General features: G+C 42.8%; 1 protein-coding gene and 1 non-coding gene across 2 annotated transcripts in view; both read right to left on the bottom strand.

Moving 5' to 3' along the window:
- The window catches only part of Ppm1e (protein phosphatase, Mg2+/Mn2+ dependent 1E), a 127007-nt gene that overhangs the window by 79531 nt on the left and 34888 nt on the right, over nt 1-12588 (bottom strand). The window lies entirely within an intron of this gene.
- Nucleotides 9877-9986, bottom strand: LOC132655513 (U6 spliceosomal RNA). Its single transcript, XR_009593316.1, has one exon. It is a non-coding gene; the product is annotated as a U6 spliceosomal RNA (small nuclear RNA).

Below are 12588 nucleotides of genomic sequence, written 5' to 3'. Positions count from 1 at the left end.
TTCTCCCACTTAAGCGTTTCCCCCACGGGAGGGGAAAAAGCACAATGAGTTCCACATGTTCTGCTGATGGCCAGCCAGGGTCTAAAACAGAAATATCTTAATTGATGAGCACATTTACAAATGTCTATGGGGTGTACCTTTGGAAATGAGAACACATTCTATTTGAAGGACACTTAGTCCTGGTAGAAGGCCAAACAGAAGGAACAGCGAAGGTGGCTCCGCTGCCGACATTTTTCCTACTAACAGTGGCGCAGGCGTTCAGAAGTTGTTATAACCCCCCAAATCCAGCTTGGGAGCTACATCACCCATGTTGCTGTTCTTGCTCTACAATGCTTATACAATGCTTATCTCAGTCAACTGTACATAGCCTCTTTGGTCTTTTAAACATACACACACACACACACACACACACTGTCACTTGTCTGCCTCCCTTAATGTGTCCTTCATTCCTGCTTTACTTTTCTGCACTCCTCGTCTTTAGCTCTGGGATCTTTGTCATCTGTCAGACTCCTTCCTGAGGCTGCCACTTCAACTCCCACTTCAAGCTGAGGCTTCATCATCTTAAGCATGAAATGATCTTTTTCCTCTGTCACCTTGCAGTTCTCCATTAGCGTACTGCCTGGCAGGCAGGCGTGAGCAGCTGGCTGGTGGACTGGGCCCACACTCCGTTGGTGAATAACCGTTCCAGGCAGGCTGTGGAAATGGTTGAGAAAAGGCTAGGCCTCCCATGTATTTAAAGTATGCATCATGAGTAAAGGAAACTCCTTGTGAGAGTGAGTCAGACCTAAGCGGTGGTCTTGCCAATCTAGGTAAGCAGATTATCACGCCGTGTGAACAGCCCTGAAGACCTAATAGACAGCAAAAGTCTGTTAGTCTGTGCCACTCGCATAGGTCAGCCAATCTACCCTTCTGCTGTTTCTACTGTATCAGGAAAGTGACTGCCTGGTCCCAAGCCTCCCACATCCATGATGTCTATATCTAAATGAGAGGATATGTTATTATTTTGCTCTCAACGTAGTACTCACTGGAAAAGAGGCTTAAATGTAGAAATACTCATGAGATAAACAGCTTTCTTCTTTTTCTATTAAATTCTTTGCTGCTTTCCAGGTGATCATTAAAAAATATAAAGTTTAGCTAAACATGTAAAATATTCCATAGGATACAATCACTTATATAAACTGCTTTCCATTTGCACTTCAAATATCTTCTCTTACCACTGGCATTGAGCCCAGGAGTAGACCTTCAAACTCAGTTATGCTTTACTTGCTAATGAAAGTTCTGCTATCTATTAGGTCTTCCTAGCTTGTTATTCACACAGCATGATATCTATCTAAAATTAGCAAGACCGTCGCTGCTAACCTTTAGGTCTGACTCATTCCCAGAAGGGATTCCTTTAGTCATCGTTTAAAATATATACATTAAAACATATACATTCTTTTCTTCTGAGATAGGACTGACATTCAACTCAGTATGTAGCCAAGGACATCCTTGGCCTTCTGATCCTCTTGCCTCTACCTTCTGGGGACCGTGATCTCGGAGCCGTCATCAGGCCTTGTTTTATGGGGTGCTGGGGACTGAAGCCGGGCTGCATGCACACTATGCAAGTACTCCATGTACCGAGGTGCCCCTAACCCCTTAGGTATATTTCTTTATTTTTAAACATCCATTTGTATATCTTAGCAAGATACAGCACAAAGCAACCCTACTGGGCTTTCTGCAGCTTGGACACAATCATGAAATAGAAATCACTGAGGCACACTTAGTCTATTTTAAGTCTGCATTTTAGCCATTGATATGAATAAGTGGAATAATAAAAATTGCCAGTTTGTACAGTCTTGTAGTTCTTTGATCACATCTTCTACAATTGACTAGTAAGTAATTTGAAATGGGGGGGGGGAGTTGATAGCCATGAATGAGTCCTGAACTTATTTTACCAAATCAAGTGTGTCGTCATCTTGTTAAGCCTTCAGCAATGCTATGGGTCAGCACCACAGCAGCCCCTCCCTTACCTCTAACGCCCTCCGTCTGCGCCTTAAAGCAGGGGTGACACTAAGCCCCGCACATCCTGCTCTTCCTTATACATACAACTTATAATAAACATTTAATTTATTACGTAGGCACAGCAGAAATCAGTAACATATAATTACACTGTAATAAAAGTCACAGGAATTGGCTGAGCATGGTGTGGTCACCTTTAGTCCTTCTCTCAGAAGGCAGGCAGACCTCTGTGAGTTCCAGGCCAGCCTGGTCTGCAAAGCAAGTTCTAGGTAAGTCAGGACTACACAGTAAGACCCTGTCTCAAAACACACACACACACACACACACACACACACACACACACACACGCGGAAGCATGCACGCTTGCACTCATGTGATGTGAATGTCATCTGTCCATCTTAGCAACCTGAGCATATTAATGTCTTCTTTCCTTTGAGAAACCGAGAACTTCCCGGTTTTCTTAACCTGATAACCACAATGGAGGTCGTGTGATTGGCGGTGGGTAGCACATGCTGCCTGAATGTGGTTCACACATGGATGGAGCTCATCCCGTGCACCGGGTATGAGATTCGATCATGCAACCCAGAAAAGCACATGAGTTATTAATCTAAAATCCCATTGATTAATTTTGCATGGCAGTCATTACAGGTAACTAGAACCGTGTAAACACACACACACACACACACACACACACACACACACACACACACAGAAGGAGAAGGTTACATTACCAAATGATCTTTTCCTGACAAGAAACTTGAGGTTTGAGATGTTTGGTATTTTGGCTAAATAAACACAATTAATCCTGGGGCCAAGGACAATTTCAGGTTGGTCTGACACCGAAGCCCATGCCCTTTCTCACTGTGCTATCTTACTTTTACATACTCACGAAAGCACACAGAAGTAAGAGTATGGCTATGGCAACTGGGGGAGCAGAGATCAACAACCACACTAAGCAGCAAGTCCCATCATCCTATTTGACAGGCGTGTAGAAACCATGTACTGGAGAGCTGCGGAGGAGGAAAACCAACAGAAACAGGGATGTACGGAAATACCATAATAAAGCCAATAACCTGTTGTGCTAGTTTAAAAACTCAAGTAAAGCAATGCAGTCACATATTGCTACTCATTACACCTTTGCTGAGTACTTGGCTCAAAGACGCCTGTCTTTATGAGGCTGACATACAGATATTTTTCCAGAAAGCACCAGGTTCCAGGGGAGCAGGGAAGGGTGACTGCAGAGTTTGTAACAGAGCACAAGCAGCAAGTACTGGCAGCATTTCACACAGGACCCGGTTAGTCTAACTCTCACTGGCTCGAGTATGAGTTGCCGGTTCCTAAGATACTGAGAAAATAAAGAATCTGGCCACATAAAGCTTACACTAATTAAAGCCCAGATATGGGAGTAAACAGCTTTCAAAGAGCCTTAATGAAAGTCCAACTGCCTTTTTTTTTTAAAAAAAAAAAAAAGTGTCCATACAATATTATATGCACTGGGCTAATTTTTGTTGTGAATTCCACCCAGGATTAAAGATGGTATTTTCATCGGCGCCAGCAAGTGTCACTATATACACTTAATGATGCTTTAAACTGAACGTGGACCTACTGACATTAGACAACTTGTTTAACCTCTTTGTGTGCCTTGTTTCTCACCTCATCTGTACCATATAGTAAGAACTTTTACTCAGTATAGCTTAATCCCTCGAGGGAATTAAACCAGACAATGGACTTATAGTGCTTAGCAAAGATCTGGTGGACAGTAACTAATAAACACTTTCTCCTACTAAGTACTGTTTCATTTTTCCTGTTTAGCAATGCTTGGGTCCACCTCTGTCTCTCCCCACCCCCTTCTTCCTTCCCTTTCCCCTTTCTCTCTTCTCTCCTCCCCACCCTCTTCTTCCCATCCTACCCTGCCCAAGTCCCTTCCTGCACCATCTCTCCCCAAGCTAAACAGATCTGTGCTATATAGCCCAGTCTAGCCTTGAACTCACAAGCCTACCCCTAAGTCAGCCTTGCCAAGTGCTGGGATTCTCATATCAGACTGGATGCAATGAACATTTAACTTTGGAAAACCACTGTAGTCTACACTTAGTTAGAAGCATAAGCAGTTTGTAGGAGATAGAAATCGGAAGCCAACAAGGTGGCACTGCAGGTAAAGGTGCCAACCGAGATGACTGAGTTTGACCTCCAGAGCCCACATGCAGGAAAGAAAACCCTGACTAGATTTCCCCTGACTTGCACATGAGCAATATGGCGTTCACGCACAACCCCCCTCTCCCCCCACCAAACACACACACAAAATAGAGAAAATTTTAAATCTTTTTTCTTTTTTTCCTAACAAGAAAAAAGAAAAAAATCTAGTGTTTTGCTATCATCTCAGTTTTAGACTGCTCGGAAAGCCCTGCATGTTAACACATTTGCAAAGTGGCATGGTCTATTCTTAGCCCCTTTCACGTGCTGCTGGGATGCAAAAATCTTTCTAGATTCTCAGTGAATGCATGCCAAGGAAATCAGTATTGTTTTAAATCTAAAGAAGTGGAAATGAAATTTCTAAAAGGGCAACTGTAGAAATGCTATTGTCCCCAAAAGGAATTTATGAAATCCCAAGACATGTCTTATCTTAAAATTAATAATCAATGCTTAAAAAATTACGATTCTAGGGGTGGGGATGTAGATCAGTTGGCAGAATGCTTATTTTTTTTTAAAGCTATTTTTATTATGTGTACAGTGTTCTGTCTGCATGTGTATCTGCACACCAGCAGAGGGCACCAGATCTCATTACAGATGGTTGTAAGCCACCATGTGGATGCTAGGAATTGAACTCAGGACCTCTGGAAGAACAGACAATGCTCTTAACCTCTGAGCCATCCCTCCAGCCCCAGAATGCTTATTTAACACAGATAAAGCCCTGGGCCTGGTCTCACTCAGCACAGCATAACTGGGCATGGTGGCACACACCTAGGTGGGCACAGGAGGATCAGAAAGAAGTTCAAGGCTATCCTGAGTTATGTAGTCAGTTTAAGGCCAGTCTTGGTTACATGAGAACTTGTCTAAAAAAACAATTAATTAAAATTAAGATTCTGGGGGCTGGAGAGATGGCTCAGAGGATAAGAGCACTGATTGTTCTTCCCAAAGGTCCTGAGTTCAATTCCCAGCAACCACATGGTGGCTCACAACCATCTAAACATGAAATCTGGTTCCCTCTTCTGGCGTGCAGGTGTACATGCTAACACACATTGCATAAGTAATAAATAAATAAATCTTAAAAAAAATAAAATAAAATAAAGTGAGACCCTGTCTCAAAAAAGAAAAAATAAAAAAAAAAGTGAGGACTATGTAATCCTGTAATTCTACTCATATATATATGTATGTGTGTGTGTGTGTAGAATTTGGATATATATATATATATATCTCCAAAAGGACTGAAAACAAAGACTCAAACCAGTATCTAAAAGTAGCATTATTGGGTGAAGATGCAGATATGGTAAAAGGTTTGCCTCGCATGCAAGAGGCAGTTTATCCCAGCAACACAGACACATAGACACACACAGACTATTCACAAGAGTCAAAGGGCAGAAAGAATCCAAATGTCAAAAGACAGGCTACATAAACAGAGTGTTAAACACACACACAAAAACAAACAAAAAAACATTCAGCCAATGAAATTTCTAAAGCTGGGCATGGTAGTTCAAGTCTGTAATCCCATAAGCTCAGAAGGCTGAAGCAGGAGGATTGGAGCAAGTTTGAGATCATCCAGGGCTACAGTTTGAGACTAAATAAATAAATGTGTGTGTGGGGGGGAATTAAGGGGAAGGAAGAAGGAAAGAAAGGAAGAGTAAAGAAATTTTGATGAACAGGGCACAGTGACTCACAACAGCAATCCCAGCACTCGGGGAGGCAGAGGAGGTGGACCTCTGAGAGTTCGAGGCCAGCCTGGTCTACAAAGCAAGGCCAGGACAGCCAAGGCTACCTAGAGAAACCCTGTCTCAAAAAACTAAAAGAAAAAAACTCATGATGGTTGTACAATGTGAATAAACTTGAAAACACTAACACATGGAAACTTAGGATGAAAATTGCCGGATTCAGTTTCTATGAACTCAGAGCGTGAAAAGGCAAATTCATTCATAAACAAAATCAAGAAAGGATAAGCAGAGCCTGGGAGAATGGAGACTTGCTGTTTAATGGGGACAAAGTTTTATTTGGCCTTTTTTGGCCTTTTCTTAAACTTTTTTTTTTAAGATTTATTTATTATGTATACAATGTTCTGTCTGCATATACACCTGCACGCCAGAAGAGGGCACCAGTTCTCATTATAGATGGTTGTGAGCCACCATGTGGTTGCTGGGAATTGAACTCAGGACCTCTGGAAGAGCAGCCACTGCTCTTAACCTCTGAGCCATCTCTCCAGCCCTTTTTTGGCCTTTTGAGTGGACTTCTACTTGAAGTGATGAAAATATCCCAGAGGTAAGACTACGATGATTATACAACATTAAGACTAGAGTTAATACTACCAAGTTGTAGAAAGTGACTAGAATAAACTGTACCTTCCAGGTATTGTACCATAATACAAATAAATGTCATACAATTTTACAATGACGTATCTCTTTACCATAATAAAAAAATGTATAATACATGTAACGCTCCTATAAAAATAAAGGCAATGGAATATTTTCAGATTTGGAAAAAGAAAATCCTAGCTTGGTATGGCCATGTACACCTGTAAGCTTAGCAGCCAGGAGACAGAGGAAGGAGAATCACTACAAGTTCAAGGATAGCCTGGTCTCGTGTGTGTGTGTGTGTGTGTGTGTGTGTGTGTATGTGTGTGTGTCCTGCAGCCCAAGCTGACCTCACTAGGAAAGGATGACCTTTAATCCCTGATCCTCCTGCCTCTACCTCCCAGTGCTTAGACTGCAGGCATGCACCAATACTTCTAGCTTCAAGCTTGGTCTACACTGGGAGGTTCCAGGCCACCAGTGCTACACAGTGAGACCTTGGCTCAAAATAGACAGACAAAAAATAGAAAAGAAAAAGAAAATAGAAATCCTCTTCTATGGTGACACGATAACTATAAAAGATGTCTTATCATCAAAGGTGGATGAATAACCAGAATGTGAGGGCACATACCTTTAGGGATGCAAATTTCTACAAGTTCATGACCAGCCTGGTCTATATAGTGAGTCCCAGACCAGTCAAGGCTACACAAAACAAAACAAAACAAAACAAAACAAACAAACAAACAAACAAAAGAGTTGATGAATAAAGTTACTATGACAACACAACATTATTTAAAAAAAAACCCTACAATGGAAACTTTTAAATAGGATTGGCCAATGATTGTTCTAAAAAGATCAATCAATTTGTTATTCTTCAGTCAAGACTCTAAAGAGGTATCAAGGGCCTGAAACATGGTTCAGTGGGTAAAGGTGGTTGCTACCAAGCCTGAGGACCTGAGTTCAATCCCACAGGGTGGAAGGAGAGGACCAAGTGTCACATTGCCCTAGTAATTTGATTAACATAATATGATAAGCAAACTTTTCAAATAACTGTTAAAAAAAAAATCTCAGACAACATTTAGAGGACCAGAACGGTTTTGTTTTGTTTCTTCCCAGCTGTTTTTAGAAAAGCAGCCTCCACCACATGCTCCTTCCCACCATGATTGCTAACTCTGGGGCCTGAAAGCAACAGGGCCAATGGGCTGGAATCGCTAAAATTGGGAGCTAACGTAAACCTTTCCAAACAAACAGGCAAGAAGATTGAGAAACAGTGCTAACAGGGCTCCAACTAATTTAAAAAGCCCTTATCAGCCCACTCCTTAAGCTCCTCTAGTAGAATGTCTGTGACTTTTATTATTAATCCTATTTCAAGAATGAGGCCATGGCAGGCTGAGCAGAAGTTCCAAAGCAATACATAGTCCCTCCAGATAAAAATCCTAGTCTGCACAAAAGACAAGGTCCCACGAGACACTGAGCAGCCCAGCATTTAGGCTGTAAGTTTCTCGTCATATTGTGTTTTAAGGACATTACCGCAGTTACGATGGTCTCAGCTATAATTTCTACTTTGGCCTGCCTTCAAGAAATCCAAAACAACATCCACATATTATTGCTCTTACTCACATACCTAATTATAGTTAATTTGATAGAAGATGGCTTTTATTTTCCAACTGAGAATTCTGGAGTCAAAGGGGAAGGCTTTAAATGGCTTCCTTAAGAATCCGCTGGTCAGCTTTTATCTTGCAGGAACCACGTGAACGAGGCTAGAAAATTACTACATCTTACAGCTCATGTAAATTTCCTTCTTAAAATAACCTGTGCCACAGGACTGCACAACTTACAGGCTTACCATTCAAGTGTGATCGCCAAACTTCAGAATGTGGGTCAGGCTGGTCCTGCCTCTGATTTTAGGAATAGACATTTTCTTAAGACTATAATCACACCATAAAGCTAGGCATAGTAGGGCACAGCCTGGCTGTATAGAAAGACACTGTCACCAAAATAGGGGGAGAGAATATTCTCAATTATATGTTTAGACATCAGATCTTTTGTGCAACAGTGACATTTCTGAGTTGTAGCACCCGGTACCTTGAGGCCGGCATAGCCTGTAATGGTTTCCGTTGGCTCTTTGTGGAAAGCACTGACAACTCCCGGTCTCTGAGACCGCTGCCCCCAGAGTGAGGCAGTGCAGCAGCCCCGAGACAATTTACTGGACGTAGCGGGCAACGTGGAAGGCTGAGATTCAGTAATGCTAGGAATGCGCCTCAGCTTACGCCGCTTGTAGGTGGCAATACATTTAAAACCCAGTCTCTTCAAAGAAAATCACACAGGGGCATGAACGCAGTGGGACTTGTAATAGATGCCTCCCGAAACTTATAATTCTCAAGTATGTATGTAAAAACACTATACGAATCCTTTTCATTTCAATAATCATTACATATTCCAACACAGGTTGGATCTTGTATTCTCCTTTTTTCCTTACACAAAATTAGTATGTCAGAAACACATGCTGCCACATCTAACTTAGCCTCAAAGCGAGGGTTTCCCAGTCTCACCACCACCTTCTTCCGCCCATCAGAACGATACTTCTATTCTAGAATCAACTTAACTTTAAGGTTTTAGTTTTTGAGATGGGACCTTGCTATGCTGCCTGCCCAGGCTAGTTCCAACTCCCAAGTTTCAATGAGTAATTGGAGCATCTTAAGGAACTGGGGCTACAGCTGACAAGCTTCTTTCTCTGCCACAGCACTGTACAACTCCAGGGATTAGACCTGATGAGGCAAAGAGGGAATAAAAAAATGGCAGACGCCCACCACGTGGACAGAGAAAAACTAGGAGCGGGTGGTCGGGCTCTCGGATGGAGAAACTGCTGCATCCAGGAAGCTCAGGCTGTTTATTATATACAGCTGAACAGGGAGGCGGGGCTATTGTCTGCAGCTAGGCAGGGGTCAGGGCTATTGCATTCAGCTGAACAAGAAGATGGGTTTAGCTAATATCAGTAGCAGCAAACTCTGTAAGGGAGCAGTGTTCCAGCCATCAACATCCTAGGGAAGAACACTGTGGCGGACATTTTCTGCCCACTGTCAACATCCACACATGGATCCTAGAAAGGTTTTGCCATTACTGAGCCTCACCCAGGGGTTAGGCTTTGCAGTCCCACCATGGATCTCGGGCTTTTAGGTCCTGTACATGGCTGTGGCCATGCCAACGCATATCCATTCAGGACTCAGGGCTCTCCCTGTTCCCCAAAGTTCTGATTATCTAACCAACACTCGTTATTTACATTTCAAAAAAGATGATGACTTTGATAAAATATCTATTAAGTTCTATTAGAAAATACATGACAGATTTGAAATAGGCTATCAAATAAGTTTTATTTGACTCTCAAAAAAATATGGAACACCTCACAGATCTGCATGTCACTATTCGCTCAGGAGTCATGCTAGTCTTTTCTCTGTATAGCTCCAGTTTTAGAAAATGTTCTGCCAAAGCAAGCACCCATTCTATTTTCTATGATTCACTGATCTATTTCCATTTCTATCATATAAATGTGTGTGTGTGTTTCTTTTTGGTGTTTTGAGGCAGGGCCTCAGGTAACCCAGGCAGGCCTTGAACTCTGCAGGTCACTAGAACCCCTGATCCTCATGTCCCCGCAGGTGTGTGCCAGCATGCCCAGCTCTGTCATGTTCTTATTTTGTGACTTGGGAACCTTTAATGTGTGCATATACTCATGCCTACGCTCTGTGTCCCACCAGACTGCCCATCGGTGCTCACACGCAGTGAATATCCACCGACTTGGACTGCTTGGCATTGCACACCCAGTTCTGTGCTGGGTTCCAATCTGCTGCTTATCACACCAGGCGAGGTCGCCTCCATCACATCCGTCCACTTTTCAAAAAGGCAGGAGGGGCGAAGGCAAGGGACTCTTGCAAGTGGAGGAGAGGGCTTTCAGTTTCCGTGAGGCTTTGCGTGATGTCCAATACCTTACATGTGAGCTCCTTTTTGTGACTGTAATTTTTCTTTAAAAGACCAATATTACATCAGGTCTATCAATATAACCTATTCCCTCATTTAATCTTTGCAGCCAAATTGTTCACATCAGATCTCCTCATAAATAAACACAATGTTCCAATCGAGCTGTTGGCAGCAGAGTGTGTTCACAATGAGGGACCTTCACTGTCTTGGCAGGAACGACAGAATTAGCTAATTACAGTACAGTCTCCTATATCTGTTTTCATTGGGATAAGGGACAATCTGGCGATATCAAAAGCAAATGATCCAGAAAGACGTCTTAAGATCCTTCTGCAAAGATGATAATCTCCTCCTAAGTCATCTCAGAGTGGGCATTTCTCCACCTAAAATCTCTGTGATGGTAAGAAAAACTCCAAGATGTTTTCACAAGGGTGAGGTTTGAAAGTCTCAGTGTACTGAGCAGCTGAGAAAGGTTATCTTGGGGAAGCTGAAAACCTTCGGGGGCAGAAGATTCACAAAAAAAGAGAGAAAAGGTTAAAAAATAAAAAATAAAAAAATTTAAAAGCTCAAATTTTCTTTGGGAGAGAAAGAGTTAAATAGGAGACAAAGCAAAAAGAGCATTTTAGAGAAAGTGCTTTAGAATCCTTTCTTTTGGGGAGTGGCACAGAGGATCTTGGGGAACCTGCTCGGTATCAGAAATAAAGAATTCAAAAATGTTAAAGATTTCATTTCTCACTAGCTGTGTCACCAATTATGAGGCTTTTCTATGGCAAGCACTGTTTGGGGTTTTAGACTGAGCTACAAGAAGCCTGGTGTGATGGTCCACGCCATTAATCCCCGCACTCAGAGACAGAGGCTGGCAGATCCCTGAGTTCCAGGACAGCCTTGTCTAGAGTAGGGCAGGACAGCTTCACAGAGAAGAGACATTTTTCTTCTCATGACTTATATTCTGCTTGCTTCTAAAAAGGACAAGAGGAAAGGTGTAGAATAAAACAATGTGTGCCATTTAGGGCTAAGAGGAAAATGTGTCCTTCAAACAACAGGGGAAAATGCAGACCCTGAGGGGAGCTGCAGCAAAGCATGTAAGGCAGCTTCAGTCCCCATTTTCCTCCAGCACAGGGTCAACGGCCAAGCACCGCTTTTACCATGGGCCCTGTCACAGAGCTGTAGAGCAGGCTACAACTGCAAAGCCCCCTTCCTAGGGAGCTTAGACAGTCAAAAATAAAATGGCCTTCTGAGACATCTGTCCTGCCTTTGTTTCCTTATCTTTTAACAACAAAGAATAAAAGTGCTAATATCTTTCTTGGTTTTGGAGAAACTTGGTTTTTTGTTTGTTTTTTGGATGGGAGGTCTTGCTACATAGCCCAGGCTAGCCTTTGGCCTATGGCGCTCCTTCTTAATCAGCCTCCCAAGGACTAGGGTTAGTCGTAGGGATGTAAGCTGCAAAAGTAAAATCCTGCCGTTGGATATGGGGGGAGACCCCTTGGCGGAGGACACATGTCAGATAGTTACTTTACAATTCATAACCGTGGCGAAAGCACAGTTGTGAAGTGACAATGAAATACTTTCACGGTTGGGGTCACCGCATGAGGAACTATTTTAAAGGGCTGCAGCAAAGGAAGGTTGAGAACCACTGCAGTAGAGGATGCTTTAGTTAGGGTCACTGCTGCTGTGATGAACGCCATGACCAAACGCACCCTGGAAAAGGCAAGGGTTAATCTGGGTTATATATCCCAAGTCACAGTCCGTTGAAGCAAGAACTCAAATGGGCCAGGAACCTGGAGGCAGGAGCAGATGCAGAGGTCGTGGAGGGGCGCTGCTTATTGGCTTGCTCCTCATGGCTTGCTCAGCCTGCTTATTGAACCCGGCACTACCAGCCTGCGGTGGTAGTGCCCTACCCCATCAGTCAGTAATGCCCTACAGGCCTGCCTACAGCTTGATCTTATGGAAGCATTTTCTCAGTTGAGGTTTCCTCTTTCCCCCTTACAGATGGCTTCAGCTAATATCAAGATGACATAAAACAAACCAGGACAGAGGAGGAGCAGAAACCCATACATTTTGTTCCTTTTCATCAATAATCAATAATATCTTATAGGAACAGGTAAGGGATATTTGCGTCACATGAATG

The sequence above is a fragment of the Meriones unguiculatus genome, chromosome 7, assembly GCF_030254825.1.
Source record: "Meriones unguiculatus strain TT.TT164.6M chromosome 7, Bangor_MerUng_6.1, whole genome shotgun sequence".
NCBI classification, from domain to species: Eukaryota; Metazoa; Chordata; class Mammalia; order Rodentia; family Muridae; genus Meriones; species Meriones unguiculatus.
The sequence above is the reverse complement of the archived record's forward strand: the minus strand, read 5'-3'. Positions and strand labels throughout refer to the sequence as shown.